General features: G+C 47.0%; 1 protein-coding gene across 1 annotated transcript in view; it reads left to right on the top strand.

Moving 5' to 3' along the window:
• Window positions 1-27043, top strand: part of LOC139260008 (dynein regulatory complex protein 11-like) — a 474078-nt gene that overhangs the window by 226611 nt on the left and 220424 nt on the right. The window lies entirely within an intron of this gene.

Below are 27043 nucleotides of genomic sequence, written 5' to 3' on the forward strand. Positions count from 1 at the left end.
TCAGCACACAAGTGCTGCTACAAATACTGTGAACAAAGTGATGTTGTTTTCAAATCGTAACGTACAGGGCAGGTCACACACACCTGCAGCTGAATGTCCGCAGATGACTCAGAGGCCACCATCAAGGGTGATGAATGCAAGGCATTAATACTTTGTTGGCGCTGCGGGGGTGATCATCATTTCCATTCATGCCAATTCGAACCAGACATCGGGAAATTCCAAGGAGTAAAAGTGCAGACCCATCTAATTTCGGGATCGTGACCCATCCATGACAAGGCGAGAGCAGTACCATACATGATGAGACAAAAGGGTAGAGATCGAGCTGGACCGGCTGAAAAGAGAGGGCATCATTTCACCGATCGAGTTCAGCGAGTGGGCGAGACCTATCGTCCCAGTCCTCAAGGGAGATGGCACCATCAGGCAACCTGCAAAGCCTGTTAAACCTGCAAACCACCATGTTGCAGAGGAGGACAGATCCACGGAGAATCACGACGAACCAGAGCCTCAGAGAGAGGAGGCAGAGGTCCATGGGGTGCACACATTCACCACGAATTGTCCCCCGATAATGCTGAATGTTGAACTAAATGGACTCCCGGTGTCAATGGAGCTGGACACGGGCGCGAGCCAGTCCATCATGGACAAAAAGTTTTTTCGAAAGATTGTGCTGCAACAAGGCCTCAAGGCCAGTCTTGTCTCCAGTTCGCACGAAACTAAGAACTTGCACTAAAGAACTGATTTCTGTAATCGGCAGTGCAACCATAAGGGTCTCCTACGATGGAGCGGTGCACAAGCTACCACTCTGGGTGGTACCGGGCGATGGTCCTACGCTGTTCGGCAGGAGCTGGCTGAGAAAGTTATGCTGGATCTGGAACGATGTCCAAGGGCTGTCGCCCGCTGACGACACTTCATTTGCCCAGGTCTTAAACAAATTTCCGTCGCTGTTCGAACCTGGCATCGGGAAATTCCAAGTAGCAAAAGTGCAGATTCCCCTAATTCTGGGGGCGCGACCCATCCATCACAAGGCAAGAGCAGTACCGTACATGATGAGAGAAAGGGTAGGGATCGAGCTAGACCGGCTGCAAAAAGATGGCATAATTTCACCGATCGAGTTCAGCGAGTGGGCCAGTCCTCTTGTCCCAGTCCTCAAGGGAGACGGCACCATCAGAATCTGTGGCGATTACAAAGTAACTATCAATCGTTTCTCCCTGCAGGACCAATACACGCTACCAAATGCCGACGACCTCTTTGCAACGCTGGCGGGAGGGAAGACGTTCACGAAGCTAGATCTGACTTCAGCCTATATGACGCAGGAACTGGAGAAATCATCGAAGGTCCTCACCTGCATCAACACGCACAAAGGTCGTTTTGTTTATAACAGATGCCCGTTTGGAATCCAATCAGCACTGGCGATATTCCAGAGAAACATGGAAAGTTAACTGAAGTCGGTCTCGCACATCGTGGTCTTCCAGAACGACATCATGGTCAGAGGTCAGAACACAGTCGAGCACCTGCAGAACCTGGAGGAGGTTCTTAGTTGACTCAACACATGGGGCTCAGGTTAAAATGCTCGAAGTGTGTTTTCCTGGCACCAGAAGTGGAGTTCTTGGGGAGGAGGATTGCAGCGGATGGCATCAGGCCCACCAACGTGAAGACGGAGGCAATCGAGAACGCACCGAGGCCACAGAACGTGACGGAGCTGCGGTCGTTTCTGGGACTCCTGAACTACTTTGGTAACTTCTTACCGGGTCTCAGCACACTGCTAGAACCACTACATGTCTTACTACGAAAAGGGGGTGAATGGGTTTGGAGCAAAAGCCAAGAAAATGCCTTTGTAAAAACGAGAAAATTGTTATGCTCAAACAAATTACTTGTATTGTATGATTCATGTAAGCGTTTGGTACTAGCATGTGATGCGTCGTCATATGGCGTTGGGTGTGTATTACAACAAGCTAATGATTTTGGGAAACTGCAACTAGTTGCTTATGCATCCAGGAGTCTGTCTAAGACTGAGACAGCCTACAGCATGATTGAAAAAGAAGCGTTAGCGTGTGTCTATGGGGTAAAGAAAATGCATCAATACCTGTTTGGGCTAAAATTCGAATTGGAAACTGACCATAAGCCACTTATATTCCTGTTCTCTGAGAGTAAAGGGATGAATACCAGCGCATCGGCCCACATCCAGAGATGGGCGTTCACATTGTCCGCATACAACTACGCCATCCGCCAGAGGCCAGGCACAGAAAACTGCGCCGATGCTCTCAGTAGGCTGCCATTGCCCACCACCGGGGTGGAAATGGCGCAGCCTGCAGATCTAACCATGATTATGGAAGCATTTGAGAGTGAGCAATCATCTGTCACTGCTCGGCAGATCAAAACCTGGACAAGCCAGGACTCCTTATTATCTCTAGTCAAAAACTGTGTGCTTCACGGGAGCTGGTCCAGTGTCTCAGTGGAAAACAGGAAGCGATAAAGCCTTTCCAGCGGCGCAAAGATGAAATGTCTATTCAGGCAGACTGCCTTCTGTGGGGCATTCGAGTAGTGGTCCCCAAGAAGGGCAGGGACACCTTCATCAATGACCTCCACAGTACCCACCCAGGCATCGTAATGATGAAAGGGATAGCCAGATCCCACATGTGATGGCCCGATATCGATGCGGACTTAGAGTCCTGCGTTCACAGATGTAATACATGCTCGCAGTTAAGCAATGCACCCAGGGAGGCGCCGCTAAATTTATGGTCTTGGCCCTCCAAATCATGGTCTATGGTACATGACGACTATGCAGACCCGTTCTTGGGTAAAATGTTCCTTGTGGTTGTTGACGCATACTCCAAGTGGATTGAATGTGAGATAATGTCGGCTAGCACGTCCGCTGCCACTACTGAAAGGCTGCGGGCCATGTTTGCCACTCACGGCTTACCCGATGTCCTGGTGAGAGACAACGGGCCATGGTTTACCAGTGCTGAGTTCATAGAATTCATGACCCGTAACGGGATCAGACATGTCATATCTGCCCCGTTTAAACCAGCGTCCAATGGTCAGGCAGAGAGAGCAGTGCAAACCATCAAGCAAGGCTTGAAGATGGTAACTGAAGGCTCACTGCAGACTCGCCTATCCCAAGTCCTGCTTAGCTACCGTACAGGACCCCAGTCACTCACTGGTATCCCACCTGCTGAACTGCTCATGAAAAGAGCACTTAAGACAAGGCTCTCGTTAGTTCAGTCTGATCTACATGAATAGGTAGAGAGCAGGCGGCTTCAACAAATACCATGATAGCGCAAATGTGTCACGCGAGATTGAAATCAATGATCCTGTATTTGTATTAAATTATAGACAAGGTCCCAAGTGGCTTCCCGGCACTGTTGTGGCCAAAGAGGGGAAAGTCAAACTTTCAAATGGACTCATTCACCGGAAACACTTGGACCAAATCAAACTCAGATTCATGGACTATCCTGAGCAACCCACCTTGGATCCTACCTTTTTTGATCCCCCAACATACATACCAGTTACAACCGGCACCACAATTGACCACGAAGCAGAACCCATCATCCACAGCAGCCCAGCAGGGCCCAACAAATGATTCAACAACACCAGCTTTCATACCGAGACGATCAACCAGGGCAAGAAGGGCCCCGGATCGACTCACATTGTAAATAGTTACACTATTGACTTTGGGGGCGGGGGGAGTGTTGTTATATATTTGGCTTTTATTTACTCTGTACAGCCACCAGAGGGCTTTTCCCCTGGAATCCCAAGGGATTCCATAATCCCTTGGGAGCACAGGTATTTAAGGAGGCTTCAAAGGTTGGAGATGCACTCTGGAGACCTGCAATAAAAGACTACGGTCACACTTTACTTTGAGCTCATAGTGTTTAGTCTGACTCTTTCTCCATACACAACAGTTTGGACGGCCACGACCACAGACTCAGTGGCGATTCGGCTGGTGCTTTGCTGAGGTGCATGCAAGTATTGCACTGAAGCACACATGATTCCAGCTGAGAGTCAATTCCCGGCCACCATACATGAGACCTGGCGATAGCTTTCATTATTATATTGCCGGGACGTGTGCTATGTAGCTCACGTACAAATTTCTCTCTCCCTTTCTTGGGCATAACAACACGATTGTCCCACCGTATACAATCCGACTGAATAGACAGTTCGTCTTTGCGACGAATGTAAGGTTCGTCTCCTTGCACATTTGCTTGGGTATGGCAGACCAATCACCTTTGAGGATGCAACTCTTCACCACTGGTAAAATCGGGTCCTGGCTGGTCCAGGTCTTAACTTGTTGAGCCATAACAGGGGTTCCTTCACTCTCAAATGCATCTATAACTTAACAATAGGTCCACCGGTTGTGGCGTTTCCACCTCCGGTGTGGGCAACAGCAGATGGCTCAAAGCATCGGCACAATTCTCGGTCCCAGGTCTATGGCGAATGACATAATCAAAAGCGGATAATGTCAGTGCCCACCTCTGGATGTGGGATGAAGCATTGGTATTGATACCTTTGTTTTCCGAGAACAGTAAAATGAGCGGCTTGTAATCTGTCTCCAGTTCAAACCAAAGACCGAACAGGCACTGTTTCATCTTTTTAACCCCATACACACAGCCTAGTGCTTCTTTCTCTACCATGCTGTCGGCTTTTTCTTTCTGCTTTAGACAACTTTTTGAAGCATACGCCACTGGTTGACGTTTACCTGACTCATTAGCTTGTTGGAGTATGCAACCAATTCCATATGATGAAGCATCACAGGCCAATATTAAACTTTTACATGGGTCATAATATACCAGCAGCTTGTTAGAGCAAAGCAGGTTAGTGGCTTTCTCACAAGTTCTGTCTTGAGATGCACTCCACACCCAGTTGTCGCCTTTTCTTAGCAGCATGTGCAGTGGTTCTAATAAGGTGCTCAATTTCGGTAGGAAGTTACTGAAGTAGTTGAGTAGACCCAGGAATGAATGCAGCTCCGTCAAATTCTGCGGCCTGGGTGCATTCTTGATGGCCTTAGTTTTCACGTCTGTGAGCCTGATGCCGTCAGCAGCAATTTTCCTCCCCAGAAATTCGACCTCTGGTGCCATGAAGACGCACTTCAAACGTTTCAATCTAAGTCCCACTTTGTCCAGACGATGTAGAACCTCTTGCAGCTTGTTCGGATGTTCCTCGAAGTCACAACTTGTGATCAGGATGTCATCTTGGAATACGACGGTTCTGGGAACAGACTTCAGTAGACTCTCCATGTTCCTCTGAAATATTGCTGCAGCCGAGCGAATGCCAAAAGGGCACCTGTGATAAATAAACAGTCCTTCATACGTGTTAATGCACGTAAGTCTCTTCGATGTCTCGACCAGCTCCTGTGTCATGTAGGCTGATGTCCAGTTTGGTTAACGACTTCCCCCCGGCTAGCATTGCAAACAAGTCATCAGCCTTCGGTAACGTGTACTGATCCTGTTTCGAAACCCTGTTGATCGTAGCCTAGTAGTCTCCACAGATTCTGACTGTGCCATCACTTTTCAGCACAGGAACAATGGGGCTGGCCCATTCATTAAATTAAACCGGTGATATGATCCCTTCACGCTGGAGTCTGTCCATTTTGATTTTGACCTTCTCCCTCATCATGTACGGAGCTGCCCGAACTTTATGAAGAACGGGTCTTGCAACGGAGTCCACGTGGATCTTCACCTTGGCTCCCGTGAAGTTGCCAATACTTGGTTCGAACAGCGAGGACTTGCTCAGTACTTGGGCACATGTATCTTTCTCCGATGACATGCCTGATGTCGTTTCAATCGCATCTGATTTTTTCAAGCCAGTTTCTGCTGAACAGCGTTGGGTCATTGCCTGGGACAATCCATAGCGGTAACTCGTGAACTGCACCGTCATACGACACTTTAATTATGGCGCTGCCAATCACCATTATGCATTTTTTGGTGTACGTGCGCAACTTGACATTGACTGGACGCAGCCTGGGCCTCACAGCCTTAGTATCCCACAGCTTGTCGAATGCTCTCTGGCTCATTATCGATTGACTCGCCCCCGTGTCCCGTTCCATCGATACCGGCACCCCATTAAATCTCATGTTGATCATTATCGGTTTTCTCTTAGTTAGGAACGCGTATAGTCCATACACTTCCTCCTCTGGTATCTCGGATTGCGTATCCAGATCTGCACTAGTCTGACCTTCATCCTCCACGTGGTGTGTCGCAGCACACTTGCTCATCTGCGGACACTTGTGCTGAAGATGCCCCACTCTCAGACAGCCTTTGCAGCTATGTTGCTTAAATCGGCACTGCTGGTGCCGGTGATTTCCCCCACAACGCCAACACTGGGAAATCGGATGCATTCCCGCTGGTGGACTTTGGGCAGCCACAGGTTTCGCATACGCAGTCAGGTAGAGCCTGCCATGTGCCACTCTGCCGAACGCTGAATCAATCATATTTACAGTACTTGCTGAGTTTCAATTTTTCACTGATATCTGCTTAGACTTCTATCCGTCGTCATGCATGACTGAGCGATCGTGATGGCCAATAGTTTACGCAGGATCACCTCGTGGTTGATGCCAATTACAAAGAAGTCCCGCAGCATGTCTGCCAACATAGCCCCGAACTTACACGGTCCCGCTAGACGTCTCAGGTCGGCAACGAATTCTGCCGCATTCTGACCCTCTGAGCGAACGTGCGTGTAAGATCTGTATCTCGAGATGATGATGCCTTCGTCTGGCTTAAGGTGGTCCTGTACCAGTGTACACAATTCTTCATATGTCTTCTCTGTTGGACTCACAGGCAGGAGTAGATTTTTTATCAGACCATAAATTTTTGGACTGCAAACGTGAGGAACACCGCCCAGCGCCGATCTGCGTCGCCGACCTCCTCCATTTTGTTGGCCACGAAGAACTGGCTCAAATGGCTCACAAACTCTGCCCAATCTTCTCCTTCCACGAATCGCTCCAACAATCTAATTGTGCTCATTTTTGCATGGATCAAATCAAGCTAAGACACACTGACGAAGCGGAACAGTTGGAAGAAGACACCGCGAGCTTAGACGACCAACCAATTCACGTCCAGCCATCAGAAGAACCCACTGTGGTCAATGCCCAGCCCCAAGTCGTGAGAGACTCGGAAAGCACTGGGATTGTACTAAGATGGTTAACCAGGGAGCGAAGGGCTCCGGACTGTCTGAACTTGTAATATGGACTTGTGCCAAGAACTGGCAGGGGGAGAATGATGTAATGTATGTACATAAGGTCTTCCCACCAATAGGGGGCACTACCGTCAGAGGTCCTAGGGTCATAGGTACACTTGTGATGGGCCTGGTATATAACCTGAACTTCACCTTTGTATGTGGACTTCTGGAAGCCATTAAAGACTGACCAGGTTACACCTCGTCACTGGCTCACAGTTCGGAGTTCATTATATCCTTTCATACACTACACGCACATCCTTGCAATCCCTGGCACGGAAGATGACATAATCATGCAGGTGCCTGTTTTTGGAGCGAGGGTGTTGCCACGATGACTTGTATTTGTCCCTCTGGTGGAACAGGGTGTTGACGATGAGGAGTTCATGTTCTAGACATTTTGTCAGGAGTAGGGTACCACTGGAGTTGGCTTTCCCTACCCCCTCTCTGCCAATCACACCTCCCCAGAGGGCTGTGTATTTGCCAACCCTGGCGTTGAAGTCACCTAGGAGGATCAATTTGTCGCCTGAGAGACGCGGGACAGGGATGTTTAGAGGTTGGAATAAAAACCCTCTTTGGTCTCATCCGGTGCATCGAGTGTTGTGGCAAATGCACTGATGACTGTGGCGCATTGGTTCCGGGATAGGGTGAGTCGGAGAGTCATGAGGCGTTCGTTAACCCCGCAGGGGAAGTCTTTGAGGCGGTCGCCCAGCTCATTTTTGATGGCGAAGCTGACTCTGTGAAGGTGGCGTTCTTCCTCTGGTTTTCCTTTCCAGAAAAAGGTGTAACCTCCACCTCGTTCTTTGAGCTGGCTTTCCCCTGCCTGCCGGGTTTCGCTTAGGGCGGCGATGTCGATGTCAAAGCATCTAAGTTCCCGCGCGACTGTGGTGGTGCGGCGTTCCAGCCTGTCGCTGTTGGAGTTGTCCGTGAGGATCCTGATGTTCCAGGTCCTGAACTTCATGTTAACAAAGTGGAAGATGCCTGTGCGCGAGTTCTTTTAACGTGGGGGTGGCCGCTGCACACCAGCAACCACACAGGCTTGACAGAGCTAGGTCTTAGTCCAGTGGCAAGGGGCTCCAAGACGACTGAAGACCTGGCACTGCTGTATGAGCCTAATTGCCTATGGCGAGGTGTTGGCCGCAAGCTCGGCGCCGAGTAGCGCCCTTGATGGTAGATGGACCGAGGCTTGGCTGGGGGCAGGCATTAGGAAGGTCAGTTGTCCGCTGGAGTTCCGAGGGATGTTTTAAAAGTTTCTACAAAAGTTTTCCAAAGTTATTTAAAAGTTTCTCCAGAGGTTTAAAAATAAAAATTCTCCAAGTTGTTTAAAAGCTTAAAAATGTTCCCAAATTGTTTAAAAAGTTTCTCATGTTGATTAAAAGTTTAAAAGTAGATTAAAAGTTAATTAAAATTTGATTAAAAGTTTAAAATCTAAGTCAGTAGTCTACAGCCCAGTCGGTGTTCACTGCTAATGACTTAGGGCAGGTACAGCCCATCGTTGGGTCGGGCCGGCCGGCTGGCTGGCTGAAGAGACCCGGAGTGCGAGGCTGGGCCGGGCCCTCTGGTGAAGGGGCCTGGAGTACGAGGCTGCGTCAGACCAGCTGGCTGAAGGGACCCAGAATGCGTTGTTGGGTCAGGCCCTCCGGCTGAAGGGAACCGGAGTGCATTGTTGGGTCAGGCCCACTGGCCGAAGGGACCTGAAGTGCGTCGTTGGGTCAGGCACTCTGACCAAAGGGACTCAGAGTGCGAGGCTGGGTCAGACCGGCTGGCCAAAGGGACCTGGAGTGCGTCGTTGGGCCGGGCCGGCTGGCCGAAGGGACCTGGAGTGCGAGGCTGGGTCAGACCGGCTGGCTGAAGGGACCCAGAGTGCGTCGTTGGGTCAGGCTCTCTGGCTGAAGGAACCTGGAGTGCGTCGTTGGGCCGGGCTCTCTGGCCGAAGGGACCTGGAGTGCGTTGTTGCATCAGGCTCTCTGGTCGAAGGAACCCGGAGTGCGAGGCTGGGTCAGACCGGTTGGCTGAATGGACTTGGAGTGCATCGTTGGGCTGGGCCGGCTGGCCGAGGGCCGGCTGGCCGAGGGCCGGCTAGCCGAAGGGACCTGAAGCGCGAGGCTGGGTCAGACCGACTGGCTGAAGGGACCCAGAGTGCATCGTTGGTTCAGGCTCTCTGGCCGAAGGAACCTGGAGTGCGTCATTGGGCCAGGCCAGCTGGCCGACGAACTCTTCTACCAGCTACCAGCTGCCTCTCTGCACTGCAAGGTACCACGCAGGCCACAGTGTGACTCACTCCCCGTGCACACACAGTGTGACTCACTCCCCGTGCACACACAGTGTGACTCACTCCCCGTGCACACATAGTGTGACTCATTCCCCGTGCAGACATAGTGTGCCTCCCTCTCCGTGCACACATAGTGTGACTCCCTCCCCGTGCACACACGGTGTGACTCATTCCCCATGCACACATATAGACTGGACAAATCAAATTGCCAAAGGTAGTCTGGAGGACGAGCTCATGGAATGCATTCGGGACAGTTTCCTTGAATGATACATCATGGAACCAACCAGGGAACAGGCAATTTTAGATCTTGTATTGTGTAATGAGACAGGGTTAATTAGCAATCTCATAGTAAAGGATCCTCTGGGGCAGAGTGATCATAATATGATAGAATTTCACATTACATTTGAGAGTGACTTGCCTAAGTCCAAAACTAGAATAAAGCCCATTACATAGGTATGAAGGGCGAGTTGGCTAAGGCGGATTGGAAAAAATAGATTAAAAGGTATGGCAGTAGACAAGCAGTGGCTAGCATTCAAATAAATATTTCATAATTCTCAACAAAAATACATTCCATTGAGGCTGAGGCAGGAGAAATTATTATGGGGAATAAACATTTAACAAATATTTTGTATCTGTGTTCACAGTAGAAGAAGCAAAAAGCATACCTAAAATGGTGAGGAACCAAGGGTCTCATCATCATCATAGGCAGTCCTTCAGAATCGAGGAAGACTTGCTTCCACTCCTAAAGTGAGTCCTTTGGTGGCTGAACAGTCCAATATGAGAGCCACAGACCCTGTCACAGGTGGGACAGATATTCGTCGGGGGAAGGGGAGGGTGGGACTGATTTGCCGTACGCTCCTTCCGCTGCCTGCGCCTGACCTCTTCACGCTCACGGCGTTGAGATTTGAAGAGCTCAATGCCCTCCCGGTCTAATGAGCATGAGGAACTTAATGTAATTCATATAAGTAGAGAAAAAGTACTGGAGAAATTAATGCGACTAAAAGCCGACAAATCCCCTGGACCTGACGGCCTATATCCTCGGGTTCTAAAAGAGGTGGCTGCAGAGATAGTAGGTGCATTGGTTTTGATCTATCAAAATTCCCTAGATTGTAGAACGATCCCAGCGGATTGGAAGGTAGCAAATGTAATACCGCTATTCAAGAAAGGAGGGAGAGAGAAAATACGGAACTACAAGTCAGTTAGCCTGACATCAGTCATCGGGAAAATGCTGGAATCCATTGTTAAGGAAATGTTATCAGGGCACTTAGAAAATCATAACATGATTAGGCAGAATCAGCATGGTTCGATGAAAGAAAAATCATGTTTGACAAAGGTATTAGAGTTGTTTGAGGATTTAACTAGCAGGATAGATAAAGAGGAACCAGTGGATGTAGTATATTTGGATTTCCAAAAGGCATTCGATAAGGTGCCACATAAAAGATTATTACACAAGATAAGAGCTCATGGGATTGGAGGTCTGAGAGTAGGGATAAATGGATCTTTTTCAGGTTGGCAGGCTATAACTAGTGGAGTGCCGTGAGGATCAGTGCTGGGGCCTCAGCTATTTACAAACTATTTTAATGACCTAGATAAAGGGACCGAGTGTAATGTATCTAAGTTTGCTGAGGATACAAAGCTAGGTGGGACAGTAAGCTGTGAGGAGAACACAAAGCGTCTACAAAGGGATATATGTAGACTAAGTGAGTGGGCAGTAAGGTGGCAGATGGAGTATAATGTAGGGAAATGTGAGGTTATTAACTTTGGTACGAAGAATTAAAAAAGCAGAATATTTTTTAAATGGTGAAAACTTTTAAATGTTCGTATTCAGAGAGATTTGGGTGTCCTTGTGTAAGAAATGCAGAAAGCTAACATACAGGTACAGCAAGCAATAAGGAAGGCAAATGGCATGTTGTCTTTTATTGCAAAGGGTTTGGAGTAGAAGAGTAAGGAAGTCTTACTCTTGTTGTATAGGGCCTTGGTGATACCACACCTGTACTGTGCACAATTTTGGTCTCCTTATCGAAGGAAGGATATACTTGCCTTGGAGGCGGTGCAATGGAGGTTCATTAGATTGATTCCTGGGATGAGAGGGCTGTCTTATGATGAGAGATTGTGTAGAATGGGCCAATACTCTCTTGAGTTTAGAAGAGTGTGAGGTAATCTCATTGAAACATACAAGATTCTGAATGGGATTGACAGGGTAGATTGAGATTGTTTCCCCTGGCTGGAATGTCAAGAACTAGAGGTAACATTCTCAGGATAGGGGAAGGCCATTTAAGACAGAGATGAGGACGAATGTCTTTACTCAGAGGGTTGTGAATCTTTGGAATTCTGTGCCCCAGAGGGCTGTGGATGCTGGGTCTCTGTATATATTCAAGGCTGAGATAGTTAGATTTTGGGGGCTAGAGAAATCAAAGTATATGGAATTGAGGTCGATTATCAGCCATGATCTTATTGAATGGCGGAGAAGGTTCGAGGGGCAGTACAGAAACATAGAAACATAGAAAATAGGTGCAGGAGTAGGCCATTCAGCCCTTCTAGCCTGCACCGCCATTCAATGAGTTCATGGCTGAACATGCAACTTCAGTACCCGCTTCCTGCTTTCTCGCCATACCCCTTGATCCCCCTAGTAGTAAGGACTTCATCTAACTCCCTTTTGAATATATTTAGTGAATTGGCCTCAACAACTTTCTGTGGTAGAGAATTTCACAGGTTCACCACTCTCTGGGTGAAGAAGTTTCTCCTCATCTCGGTCCTAAATGGCTTACCCCTTATCCTTAGACTGTGACCCCTGGTTCTGGACTTCCCCAACATTGGGAACATTCTTCCTGCATCTAACCTGTCTAAACCCGTCAGAATTTTAAACGTTTCTATGAGGTCCCCTCTCATTCTTCTGAACTCCAGTGAATACAAGCCCAGTTGATCCAGTCTTTCTTGATAGGTCAGTCCCACCATCCCGGGAATCAGGCTGGTGAACCTTCGCTGCACTCCCTCAATAGCAAGAACGTCCTTCCTCAGATTAAGAGACCAAAACTCAACACAATATTCCAGGTGAGGCCTCACCAAGGTCCTGTACAACTGCAGTAAGACCTCCCTGCTCCTATACTCAAATCCCCTAGCTATGAAGGCCAACATACCATTTGCCTTCTTCACCGCCTGCTGTACCTGCATGCCCACTTTCAATGACTGATGAACCATGACACCCAGGTCTCATTGCATCTCCCCTTTTCCTAATCTGCCGCCATTCACATAATATTCTGTCTTCGCGTTTTTGCCCCCAAAGTGGATAACCTCACATTTATCCACATAATACTGCATCTGCCATGCATTTACCCACTCACCTAACCTGTCCAAGTCACCCTGCAGCCTCCTAGCGTCCCCTTCACAACTCACTCCGCCACCCAGTTTAGTGTCATCTGCAAACTTGGAGATATTACACTCAATTCCTTTATCCAATTCATTGATGTATACCGTAAAGAGCTGGGGTCCCAGCACTGAGCCCTGCGGCACTCCACTAGTCACTGCCTGCTATTCTGAAAAGGACCCGTTTATCCCGACTCTACTTCCTGTCTGCCAACCAGTTCTCTATCCACGTCAGTATATTATCCCCAATACCATGTGCTTTGATTTGGCACACCAATCTCTTGTGTGGGACCTTATCAAAAGCCTTTTGAAAGTTCAAATACACCACATCCACTGGTTCTCCCTTGTCCACTCTACTAGGTACATCCTCAAAAAATTCCAGAAGATTTGTCAAGCATGACTTCCCATTCATAAATCCATACTGACTTGGACCGATCCTGTCACTGCTTTCCAAATGCGCTGCTATTTCATCCTTAATAATTGATTCCAACATTTTCCCCACTACTGATGTCAGGCTGACTGGTCTATAATTACCCGCTTTCTCTCTCCCTCCCTTTTTAAAAAGTGGTGTTACATTAGCTACCCTCCATCCATAGGAACTGATTCAGAGTCGATAGATTGGTGGAAAATGATCACCAATGCATCCACTATTTCTCGGGCCACTTCCTTAAGAACTCTGGGATGCAGACTATCAGGCCCCGGGAATTTATTGGCCTTCAATCCCATCAATTTCCCTTACACAATTTCCCGCCTAATAACATCCTCAGTCCGCTAGTACTTCCGGAAGGTTATTTGTGTCTTCGTTCGTGAAGACAGAACCAAAGTATTTGTTCAATTGGTCTGCCATTTCTTGGTTCTCCATTATAAATTCACCTGAATCCAACTGCAAAGTACCTATGTTTGTCTTCACTAATCTTTTTCTCTTCACGTATCTATAGAAACTTTTGCAGTCAGTTTTTATGTTCACGGCAAGCTTCTTCTCGTACTCTATTTTCCCCCTCTTAATTGAACCCTTTGTCCTCCTCTGCTGAATTTTAAATTTCTCCCAGTCCTCAGGTTTGTTGCTTTTTCTGGCCAATTTATATGCCTCTTCCTTGGATTTAACACTATCCTTAATTTCCCTTGTTAGCCACGGTTGAGCCACCTTCCCCGTTTTATTTGTACTCCAGACCGGGATGTACAATTGCTGAAGTTCATCCATGTGATGTTTCAATGTTTGCCATTGCCTATCCACCGTCAACCCTTTAAGTATCACTCACCAGTCTATTCTAGCCAATTCACGCCTCAAACTATCGAAGTTACCTTTCCTTAAGTTCAGGACTCTAGTTTCTGAATTAACTGTGTCACTCTCCATCTTAATAAAGAATTCTATCATGTTATGGTCACTCTTCCCCAAGGGGCCTCGCACAACAAGATTGCTAATTAGTCCTTTCTCATTACACATCACCCAGTCTAGAATGGCCAGCTCCCTAGTTGGTTCCTCAACATATTGGTCTAGAAAACTATCCCTAATACACTCCAGGAAATCCTCCTCCACCGCATTGCTACCAGTTTGGTTAGCCCAATCAATATGTAGATTAAAGTCACCCATGATAACTGCTGTACCTTTATTGCATGCATCCCTAATTTCTTGTTTGATGCTGTCCCCAACCTTACTACTACTGTTTGGTAGTCTGTGCACAACTCCCACTAGCATTTTCCATCCCTTGGTATTCCGTAGCTCCACCCATACCGATTCCACATCATCCAAGCTAATGTCCTTTCTTACTATTGCGTTAGTTTCCTCTTTAACCAGCAATGCCACCCCGCCTCTTTTTCCTTCCTGTCTATCCTTCCTAAATGTTGAATACCCCTGGATGTTGAGTTCCCAGCCTTGGTCTCCCTGGAGCCATGTTGCCGTGATGCCAATTACATCATACCCGTTAACTGCAATCTGCGCAGTTAATTCGTCCACCTTTAACCCGAATACTCCTCGGATTGAGGCACAGAGCCTTCAGGCTTGTCTTTCTAACACACGTTGCCCCTGACGCGTTTAACATACCTCCGGGTTTCCCACGTGATATCAGACCACCCTACATCTGTCTGGTGAACCTTTGCTGCACTCCCTCAATAACAAGAACATCCTTCCTCAGATTAGGAGACCAAAACTGAACACAATATTTCAGGTGAGGCCTCACCAAGGCCCTGTACAACTGCAGTAAGACCTTCCTGCTCCTATACTCAAATCCCCTAGCTATGAAGACCAACATACCATTTGCCTTCTTCACCACCTGCTGTACCTGTATGCCAACTTTCAATGAGTGATGAACCATGACACCCAGGTCTCGTTGCACCTCCCCTTTTCCTAATCTGCCGCCATTCAGATAATATTCTGTCTTCGCGTTTTTGCCCCCAAAGTGGATAACCTCACATTTATCCACATTATACTGCATCTGCCATGCATTTACCCACTCACTTAACCTGTCCAAGTCACCCTGCAGCCTCCTAGCGTCCCCCTCACAGCTCACACCGCCACCCAGTTTAGTGTTGTCTGCAAACTTGGAGATATTACACTCAATTCCTTCATTCAAATCATTGATGTATATTGTAAAGAGCTGGGTTCCCAGCACTGTGCCCTGCGGCACTCCACTCGTCACTGCCTGCCATTCTGAAAAGGACTCGTTTATCCTGACTCTCTGCTTCCTGTCTGCCAACCAGTTCTCTATCCACGTCAGTATATTATCCCCAATACCATGTGCTTTGATTTTGCACACCAATCTCTTGTGTGGGACATTGTCAAAAGCCTTTTGAAAGTCCAAATACACCACATCCACTGGTTCTCCCTTGTCCACTCTACTAGTTACATCCTCAAGAAAATTCCAGATTTGTCAAGCATGATTTCCCCTTCATAAATCCATGCTGACTTGGACCAATCTTATCACTGCTTTCCAAATGCGCTGCTATTTCATCCTTAATGATTGATTCCAACATTTTCCTCACCACTGATGTCAGGCTAACCGGTCTATAATTACCCGCTTTCTCTCTCACTCCCTTTTTAAAAAGTGGTGTTACATTAGCTACCCTCCAGTCCATAGGAACTGATTCAGAGTCGATAGACTGTTGGAAAATGATCATCAATGCATCCACTATTTGTAGGGTCACTTCCTTAAGTACTCTGGGATGCAGGCTCTCAGGTCCCGGGGATTTATCGGCCTTCAATCCCATAAATTTCCCTAATACAATTTCCCGCCTAATAAGGATATCCTTCAGTTCCTCCTTCTCACTCGACCCTCGGTCCCCTCGTACTTCCGGAGGTTATTTGTGTCTTCCTTCGTGAAGATAAAACCAAAGTATTTGTTCAATTGGTCTGCCATTTCTTTGTTTCCCATTATAAATTCACCTGAATCCAACTGCAAGGTACCTATGTTTGTCTTCACTAATCTTTTTCTCTTCACATATCTATAGAAGCTTTTGCAGTCAGTTTTTATATTCACGGCAAGCTTCTTCTCCTACTCTCTTTTCCCCCTCTTAATTAAACCCTTTATCCTCCTCTGCTGAATTCTAAATTTCTCCCAGTCCTCAGGTTTGCTGCTTTTTCTGACCAATTTATATGCCTCTTCCTTGGATTTAACACTATCCTTAATTTCTCTTGTTAGCCACGATTGAGCCACCTTCCCCGTTTTATTTTTACTCCAGACCGGGATGTACAATTGCTGAAGTTCATCCATGTGATCTTAAAATGTTTGCCATTGCCTATCCACCGTCAACCCTCCAAGTATCACTCACCAGTCTATTCTAGCCAATTCACGCCTCAAACCATTGAAGTTACCTTTCCTTAAGTTCAGGACTCTAGTTTCTGAATTAACTGTGTCACTCTCCATCTTAATAAAGAATTCTACCATGTTATGGTCACTCTTCCCCAAGGAGCCTCGCACAACAAGATTGTTAATTAGTCCTTTCTCATTACACATCACCCAGTCCAGGAAGGCCAGCTCCCTAGTTGGTTCCTGGACAAATTGGTCGAGAAAACCATCCCTAATACACTCCAAGAAATCCTCCTCCACCGCATTGCTACCAGTTTGGTTAGCCCAATCAATATGTAGATTAAAGTCACTCATGATAACTGCTGTACCTTTATCGCATGCATACCTAATTTCTTGTTTGATGCTGTCCCCAACCTTACTACTACTGTTTGGTGGTCTGTACACAACCCCTACTTGCGTTTTCTGCCCCTTGGTATTCCGTAGCCCCACCCATACCGATTCTACATCATCCAAGCTAATGTCCTTTCTCACTATTGCATTAGTTTCCTCTTTAACCAGCAATGCCACTCCGCCTCCTTTTCCTTTCTATCTATCCTTCCTAAATGTTGAATACCCTTGGATGTTGAGTTCCCAGCCTTGGTCACCCTGGAGCCATGTCTCCGTGATGCCAATTATATCATACCCGTTAACTGTTATCTGCGCAGTTAATTCGTCCAACTTATTCCGAATACTCCTCGCATTGAAGCACAGAGCCTTCAGGCTTGTCTTTCTAACACACTTTTCCCTGACGCGTTTAACATACCTTCGGGTTTCCCACGTGATATCAGACCACCCTACTTCAAGCGCGATTCCCAGGTAGGATTGGGACCGTTTCTCCCAGGAACTATTTACAAATACCAATTACTATAATAAAATGGTACTTCTGTTATTATTATGTTAACTCTGAGGGCCTGGGAGCACAAGATCAGTCTTAATTGACATGACTCCTAATGCATATTTCCCTTCCTTCATATGGAGAAATGCTTCCCTCCAACAGCTAGATTGCAATCAAAAACTCATCTGGCATGAATTTCCTTGCTGTTTCTGATGCACTTCCCTTGCTAGGACAGCGTAGGTAACTTTTTCTGCGAGGACAGTCGAGTGGAAGCTATTTTCATCCGACTTCCAAATTTAAATGGCTTACCTCGAGTTTCCTCTTTTTTCTGCAGCTGATCTGTGATCTGCCCACTGAATCACCACTGGCCTCATTTTGTGATGTCAAAATGAAATCTATTGGCAGTGGACCGCAAAGATCCTAAAGCAGGATTGCTGCTGCACCTGCAGTAAGTTAGACATAGTTCAGTGAGGTGCAGCAGCTGCCAAGATCAATGCAGAGGTGAAGAGTTCCTGAAACAGAAGAGGCTGGAGATCTTAGTTCAGATTCTGCAAGCTTGAAATTACATTTGAAGCAATTTTTTTCATCATTCTGCCTACAGACACCTGTACTTGTTTCAAATTGCTTCTCACAGGTTAGACCTCTGGCAAATTTTCAGATCCCTCACCTCTCTACTGCCTACCTGCTTCCAGAAATTCCCAGGAGTCGGTATGCAATTCCCTATGAGCACTTATTCGTGTGCTTCTTCTCTGTGTTTCCTGAGAGCCAGGATCGCAGGAGGTGGTTGGCTGCTCCTCTACAGAAGGCTTGTGGGACTGAGGTGGACATTGTTTCATGTCAGCTTGTTCCTTTGCATCTTGCTGTTGCCTTTTATGTTCCATTGGTGCAGTGCTTTGAGGAAGATGGCTGGAGGCCTAGAATGTGTTACTGTCCTGAAAGATGGCAGTATCAAACAACTGTGACTCCTTGGTCCTCAACTGCTTCACCAGCGTCATCATCTTCCTGCTCCTGTGCCGCCATTGTTGTGATGCATCTGAACAAAAGGAAGGTAGAAGCTAAAAATGGATGAGCACTGTTCTGCGCTGCTGGAGGTAAGGAAGTTGGCAACCAGTGCCACTTCCCTCCAGGTGGCATGAGTGATAATTCTAGGTTATTTGGTACCCACATGCCAAGCAATGGTTCGTCCTGCCTTCAGTGCACTCTATGAGGGATTGGAGGTCTGAATGAGTGGAGTTGTGTGTTATTCTTTGGCTTGATGCCATGTCCTATTGCCATCTGGGCACATTTCCATTTCCATTCAAGTGTAATAAAAATACTGCTAAGACATGTAATGAAGTTATTTGAGAGTGAAGTGAAAGTGCCAAGCACTGTAGCTGCCTTACCTGCTTGCCTCTCAGGCTGAACTTTTTTTTAAAAAGCTGAATAGAAATTTCCAGGTAGTTTAGCTGCTTACACTGGTTGTACACCAATGCCTGCCCTGATGGGAATGCAAATAAGCAGACCCAGGAAACACATGTATATATCTCTCTAGAGGCCATGGGCAGATGCAATACTTAAAAAGGTGCAAACGAGCTTGAGGCATTACAAGGAAATTCTAGGCCACCATGTGGGGAATTGCAGATTCATCTCCAACTTCTCCATGGCACAGTGTAACTCTACCACACTAACATTATTTTTCCAAATTTCTCTTCTCCACTCTTGAAAGTAGTGACTCATGTTAGGATTCAGTTCCACCTGTAACTCCAATATCTCCACGAGGTGATGTTTCTTCATGTGCAACTTCAGACGGTGAGACTGCTAAATTTGGCTCTGTAGCCCCCGTTGTTTGGGCGCTATGGATGCCGGTTCGATTCCAAAATGGCGCCCACACACGTCTTGTGCAGGCCACGCCACGGTCGCCAACGTGGGCAGGTCATTAGTGCAGGCGCAGGGAGCATGCGCCGGAAGTATGCAGAGTAGGCAGTCAGCGAGCAACAATGATTTGAAGCCAGCTCTGCCATTTTGGAGCTCAACGCTCCAGCTAATGCCCTCCCTTAAACACGCATTCAGCAGCAGGAAGGACCCCCCACCAGTGCTATTTAAAGGATCATCACGAACTTGCAGATTCGTTGCTGATTGACTTCTATGGTTGTTGCTGAGTTTGTAGAAGTGTTTGGTGGTTAGTATAGTTATTTAAAGTTGCTAAGATCTAGAGGGAGTGTTGTGGCAGGCGCTGAAGGACTTTGTCCTGACTTCAAAGATTCTGCACAGACCACTGGGTGATAAAAGAAAGAAAGAAAGACTGGCATTTATATAGCGCCACCGGACGTCTGAAAGTGCTTTACAGCCAATGAAGTACTTTTGGAGTGCAGTCATTGTTGTAATGTGGAAAACGCGGTAGCCAACTTGCGCACAGCAAACTCCCACAAATAGCAATTTGATAATGACCAGATAATCTGTTTTTGTTATGTTGATTGAAGGATAAATATTGGCTAGGATACAAAGGATAACTCCCCTGCTCTTCTTCGAAATAGTGCCACGGGATCTTTTACGTTCACCTGAGAGGGCAGATGGGGCCACGGTTTAACTTCTCATCTGAAATGCAGTGTAGTACTCCCTCAGCACTGCACGAGAGTGTCAGCCTAGATTTGTGAGCTCATATTCCTGGAGTCGGACTTGAAAGCACAACCTTCTGACTCAGAGGCAAGTGTGCCACCAACTGAGCCACAGCTGACACTGATAGAGAGAATGAGCAGAGGCGGCATACAGCAGGACAAGCTGCTGGAAGAGGGAGGAGGAGAAGGGGTCTCAGCAGGAGCTACATCTATCTAGGGTGTTCAGGGAGCAATACTACACCTGAACCTCTGCGGGGAACAGTGTGCTTCACCAAAGAGGTCCCCACTGAAATCTGCTACCTACTGCAGCCACAACTGCAACCTCAGAGCAGGGCAAGGACCGCTTTGCCAGTGGCTGTGAAGTTCATGGTAGCCAAGAAATTTTTATAGTTCAGGCTCCTTCCAGGCTGGAGCAGGAGATATTTGCAACATCTGCCAGTTTGCCATGCACTGTTGTATAAGGGAGGTAACTGAGGCTCTTTTTTCCAAGACAGCTGAAGACATTTCCTTCTCTCTAGCCTGAGAGCAGCAGGCGGAGCGAGCGAGCACATGGCTTCACGGGGATTGCAGACTTCCCCATGATGCAGGGTGCCATTGAATGCACGCGCGTTGCTTTGGAGGCGCCGCATCTCAATTCTGAGATCTACCGCAACTGAAAAGGATTCCTCTCTCTCGATGTCCAGCTGATGTGCCATCATACTCTGCGAATCACGCCGGTTAATGCTCGGTACCCTGGCGGCAGTCATGATGCCTTCATTCTGTGGCGGTGCGCTGTGCCACCTGCCTTTGAGCCACCACGACAAACCAGAGGGTGGCTACTGGGAGACAAGGGCTATCCATTAACAACATGGCTCATGACTCCAGGGTGCAACCCACACACACGTGGGTAGCCACACAAAATATAATCGAGCACACGATTGACCTGCTGAAGCAATACTTCCGCTGCCTGGAATGCTCTGGAGCAGCCCTGCAATACTTGACTGAGTGGGTGTCGAGATTCGTGATGGTTTCCTGCATGCTGCACAACCTCACCTTCATAAGGGCACACCCCTTGCTACCAGCCATATGGCGACTAGCTGAGGTGGAGAAGGAAGAAGAAAGGAGGAGGCGGAAGTGGAAAGGAGAAAAGGAGGAAAGGAGGAGTGAAGGAGGTAACCCAGACAGCCCCTTTCTGGATGGGATATCCATGACCGACTCATCCGCTGTGATACCAGTAAACGCAATCTCAATTCCATAGTCACCAACAGTTCCACACCTTACCTTCCCTCTGTCACTAACCATCAGACACAATTCAAAAATAAAAGCCAACATAAAATAAACATTCCAAACCAAATTTATAAATGAAATCATGCCATTTTGCAAATGTAAACGAATCACCCTTAAGCATTCCCTTAGTGCTTGTCTTCTGTGTGCATTTGCCTGTCCTAGTTCTCTTACGAAGTGCCACCCCAGTGGCTTCAGCATGGCTGGTGGAAGGCTACTGAGTTTAGTGGAGGAGACTGCAGATGGCCTTGCAGGATGACCTCGAGCAGCTCTGGGTCTCGAAGGCCCGGCTTCGGACTGCACCATCGCGGCATGAGTGGCAGCAGTCTGGGCTGACTGGCTGACAAGCAAGAGCAAGGGCACTGGTGGAGTGGCAGGGGTTGGAGGATGAATGCTGTAATCCTGAGAGAGGACAGCAAGTTCATGCTCCACGGAACCACTGCCACTCTCCCGGGGCGGTGCATCAGCAATCCTTGTAATCTTTTGGCGGACAGATTGCTGGACAGCTGTGAAACCCTGCAAGCCCCTTTGAACACTGGTAAGTGCAGTCACAATGGCAGCAGTCCGTAATTTTGTGGCAGGAAGCTGAGCTTGCATGACAACACGCTTCCTCTGCAGCACCCAGACATTGTGTGGCTTCTGCTTGTGCTGCAATGAAAGCGAAACTATTGGCCAGCAGAAGCTGCATCCTGATTGAGCAAGTGTGCTAATGGAGTTGGCTATCACTTCCATGCTGGAAAGGAAGGGCTCCAAGCTCTGCGCTAATCCCTCTGGCAAGTTGGTGCCGGACTGCTCCATGCTCCTTGACATTGCACGTAGGCTTTCTGGCAGGCTTCCCAATGCACTAAGTATTTTATTGTGCAAACCCACCAGCCTTCTTCTGTAGCCTGCGCCATCGAAGTGCTCATCTGAATCCTTTGCAGCAGAACTCGTGTGCAACCTCATCCTCCGGCGAACTGGCCCCTGCACTACCCTTGCTCCCTGCTCTGGCTGCAGGCCACTCATGCCTGGTGTCACACCATATGCAGATTCCACGTCTAAGCTATTCTCTAAAGTACGCTGTTGGCTGCAAGTGAAATCGAGTGTCGGGGCTTTATCTTCATCACTGCCTTCTTCCTCTTCCAGTTCTTGCTCCTCCACTGCCTGGCTAGGTTGCAGTTCTCGGGTATCTGAAAGGAGAAAGCCACAAGGATAGGCAGGAAAGCAAGAAGTGCATGCTTACACCATCCGAAGCTTGTAAATCAGAAGACATTGTGGGATGAGAGGGAAGTGGGATGTGAGAAGGAGGATTAGGTATGATGATACCGTCTTCTTCGATTGTTTCTGTCCCGACGCTGGCTAGGGGCTCAGCGATGGCTGCTCCAATAGCCTCCAGAATTGTCTCCTTGTTGCTCGAACGACAATTTCGCTAGTCGTGTGACTAGTAGTTGCCTTCGAAGGTTCTTGAGTTAAATACCAAATGACACACTAGACAATGGCAGTACTGTTAATGTTCGTTTAATACAGAAGAAGTACAAGACTCCCCACTTGTACTTTATAGTTACCCAATAGGTCCCCGGATGATCAGTCCGTCCTAACACTGTTCCGTCAAGGGTCTCTTCCCTGGTGCCTACTTCTGCCGAGTGTTACTCCTAGGTCCTCGCTATGGACTGTATGAACCTGTCTGTCTTTATACCCTGTTTTTCGTGCCTAACTAGTTGAGTTGGTACTAGTAAGTCTGAGGTGATCAGGGGCTTTCCTGCTGAAATTGACAGTGCATACTCGGTCTTATGTTGGGGGAAATTGGCTCCGCTTTGGCTGCCCAGACCGGTGACCTTATGGCCAGTACTTCCACACTCCTCCCTTTGATCAATCATCATATATATATATATATAATGATTTGATCACGGTAGGGTTTCGGCTTTGATACGGGGTTCTCTTTGTACTTGTCCTCTTTCGATATTAATAATTTCTTTGTTTCCAATTCTCATAGATCTCAACGGGTGAGTGCAGAAGCTTGGTTTGGGTATCGGGCAAATTTGTGTTCTGTAATGGCAGGTCCTTTTGGTGGCGGTGAAACAATAAGTCTCATTTCCCAAATAGGCATTCCTGACGAATGTTTGGGCCTTCACCTTCAACATGGTCAGAGTACATTTCTTGGTGGTGCTGTTCTTGAAACCACACTTTGCAGTGTTTTCACAGCTGGCATCCATCTGGAGGATGGGGTTCATTGTTCAAGGTCAGACTCTGAATATGGATATTATTGATCCAGGTGGGGACTCTACCCTCTTTGGTTTCCTACAGGTTTTCCCATAATTATTCTATCATTCAGTTTCCATAACTTGCGCCTGAGTTTGGTTCTCTGCTTTCTCGGCAACATTGATTAATTGATTGATAGTCTGAGTGTCACTTTCTTTTCTCCAGCTTACCGTCATTTTTTTCCTGCCTCCGTTACCTGTTTCTGATTATTATTTAAACTATTTAAAACCTGATTTATTTGTCCGGTCAATCCCTTTATCTTAGAGTTCGGATTAGTAATATCTAAAGTATTGACTGTGGCCATTCCTGCCCCGTACGTGATACCTATGACATTTGCAATGTGTCTTTTCCGCCTACTCTTACTTTCCGTCTTATTCGGTCCTATTTCTTGTCTCAACAGCAGTGAAGTCAGGTCCTGATACAATTTCCTTAAATTATCCAGGCACCAGTTGGGCAACTGAATATTGCTTATGTTAAGTACAACAGGTATCAACTCATACTGTACATTGTCATCAAATTACAGTAATAAACAAACACACAAAATACAAAAATGTTCTGATTCCACCCTGTGGGATAATAAAACACAATATCAGTTGCTCTCCTTTCGGAGTCGGTCTTCTCAATCTCCTCAAACTTGGAGCAGAGCCAGGCAAAGGTATTGGATAGTGTCTAATCCATGTGACTGTGTTCCTTTCTCTCTCTGGGAACCGTCGTCCTTACTTCCTTCTCCTGGCCGGGGGGGGACGGGGGGTGGGGGGTGACTTGAGGTGTGAGACTCATAGCTTCGAAACTCCATGACAAACCTTCTGTCAGACTTGGTGCCGTCTCATCGTGGGGGGCACGGGCTTCGTCAGGTATCCCTGGGGCAGGTACCTGGTCATCTTCTGAATCATTACCTTCTTCTTTGGTAGCTTCCACTGAACTACTTGCGGCCTCTAAATTTTGGATAGGCAGCAAGAAAGGTATTATACCTTGGGCTGGGATCGGGTTAGCTGCTGGGTCGGGTGGGGCGAGCCCTGTCTCTTCTGAATCTAACATGATGTGGTACATGTGGCTGTTCATTTTCCCAAAGGGTTTTAGCTGGTTAAGGTGGTGCAACTTATACTTCCCTTGGCCATCGATGACCTTGAACACTGAGGCGCTAGCCTTTTCCATTATACTAAATGGTCCGGCATATGTTTGTTTCCCAATTTCACTGCGACAGCCATTCTAGCAGCTTCCAAATACTTGATCAAGTTTGACATGTATTTCTCTGAGGACAGGGAAGTTTTCTGGATCTCATTCAAATCTAATCCCATGAAGACTTCGACATCTCTCATGACTCTTCCGGTTATTAGCTCATGGGGTGAATAGCCTGTAGAGGCTACCACTGTGTTTCGGATGGCCATTAATACATATGGGAGGACCTTGTTCCAGGATGTGTGGTTCTGCTGTACTTACTTTCGTAACATTGTTTTTAATGTCCGATTCATGCGCTCTACCACTCCGCTTGATTCCAGGTGGTAGACGATATGGAATTTTTGTTTTATCCCTCCAATTGCATGACCCGCTGCATAACTTGTCCCGTGAAATATGTTCCCTGGTCAGAATCAATGCCCTCTGGCAATCCCCATTTGGAGAACACTTCTTCCATAAGTATTTTTGCGGTTGTGGCGGCCGAGTTATTGTTAGTTGGAAATGCTTCGATCCATTTGGAGAATATGTTCACCACTACTAGGATGTATTTCTTACCACCGGGACAGGTGGGTAAAGGTCCTACATAGTCTATCTGAAGTTGAATCCAAGGGCCCTTGCCCTGTCTAGTATGTCCTAATTCAGCCTGGGTTTTGTATGGTGTCGGATTGTTCTGGGCACATATCAGACAGTTTTTGACATACCCTTCCAATTCTTGCTGTATTCCAGGCACCAGCATAGCTCCTTCAATTTGGCCGTGGTCCTATCTATTCCCTGATGCCCATTGATCCTGTAGTTCGGGGGAGGGGGTCATCTCTGAAGGGTTAAAAGTGAAAGTTTTCAAGCAACATACCTGCGCGTCATACTTTCCGGTGGATACCTCGAATTGCTGCATTAAGTCTGACATTTTCCATATACATCTATTGGCCGGGTCATAGGCTAAATTATAAATGCTCATAAAAACAATTCCTATAATATCTTTCTCTCCCATGACAAGTGGAGTGGATAGGATGAATGTTGAAAGAAATAGTGTCCCAATCCTATCTCTAATGGCTTAGTGAACATTGCCATTAGGCTATGGCCAGTAAAGCCACTAAGTAAGACTTTCTGGTCACTCATTTCATTGTGTGTGAATTGGTGTTTACTACTGAGGCAGGTTCTCGATTCTCCCGTGTCCCATAACCTGCTGTAATGCGGCCACTAAAATTTGTCCTGGATCGTCAGCTGCCTTCCTGTGGCTCTGTTTTGCCTCAGCACTCTCGTAAACTGGCTTCCCTCCTTTCGGGAGCCTACAATCTCGGCTCCTGTGTCCCAAATTCCTATAGTTATTACACTCTTGGGATTGACCCGCATTATTTGACTTTTGACAAGGTGTTGCTTTCTGCTTGTACAGAATGTTACCTTTTTTTCCCACATTTTATCAGTTCGACAAACACGCATACTAATGCATGGTACCACGCATACCAATAGCGTACACATTACAATCGTTCTCTCTTTCATGCATAATAGCAGTACACACCTTTTTCTCCACTGGTCCGCATTCTTAAATTGGTCTGAAAATTTTTATTTAAAAAAAACAAATATATGTGATTGCCTCATGTCCAAAACTAGAGGTTTTTCACATAATTTAAACCAATGGCCACCATGGCCATAACGAAAGTTTGGTTTTCACAGGTTAATTAACCTCAATAACTCCAAATTAATTCAAACCAATTTCAAACTAATCAGTGCCAGTTGAAAAAAACCTATACAGACACACATACACACTTAAAGACAAGTTAAAAACCATCCACATGCTTTTAACTTTACCATTCACACTGAAACATCAGAGGGTTTTAGTCCAGCTTTCCTCCACCCGTGCCCATATCCGGGGGCTGTCTGATATGCATGCACTCGTCCCTTTTGGACAGTGGGTTTGGGGTTTTCCTGATACTCCCTCCATGCACTCGTCATGTGCCTAATGATCCATGCTTCTGTGTGGGTCTCATCGGAGGCTTCAAAATGCTTTACCGATGCTTTACCATGAGCATTGGCGTGGGAACATAAGGTTTTCTGCCACTGTGAACTTAGGCCGTCTGTCAAGGTTGTTCTATCTAAACCTGCCCCAAAGACGGTTTTAAATACAACCCACAATCTTCCTGCATAAGCGACAGTGTGTTCCTGGTTTCCCTGTTTAAATTGGGCCATTTCATCTACTGGGTTTTTACTATCTATTCCAGCGGCTGCCTCTACGGCTACCCACATGTCAGTTAGGGTGCCTGTGCCTCGCTGTTGTTCTCGAGGAAGAGCTCTGAAAATAATGGGCCCCACACATAGGGGTATAAATTTAACTGTCTCCACTTCATCTAAACCACCCGTT

Source organism: Pristiophorus japonicus, chromosome 3, assembly GCF_044704955.1.
Source record: "Pristiophorus japonicus isolate sPriJap1 chromosome 3, sPriJap1.hap1, whole genome shotgun sequence".
Taxonomy (NCBI): domain Eukaryota; kingdom Metazoa; phylum Chordata; class Chondrichthyes; family Pristiophoridae; genus Pristiophorus; species Pristiophorus japonicus.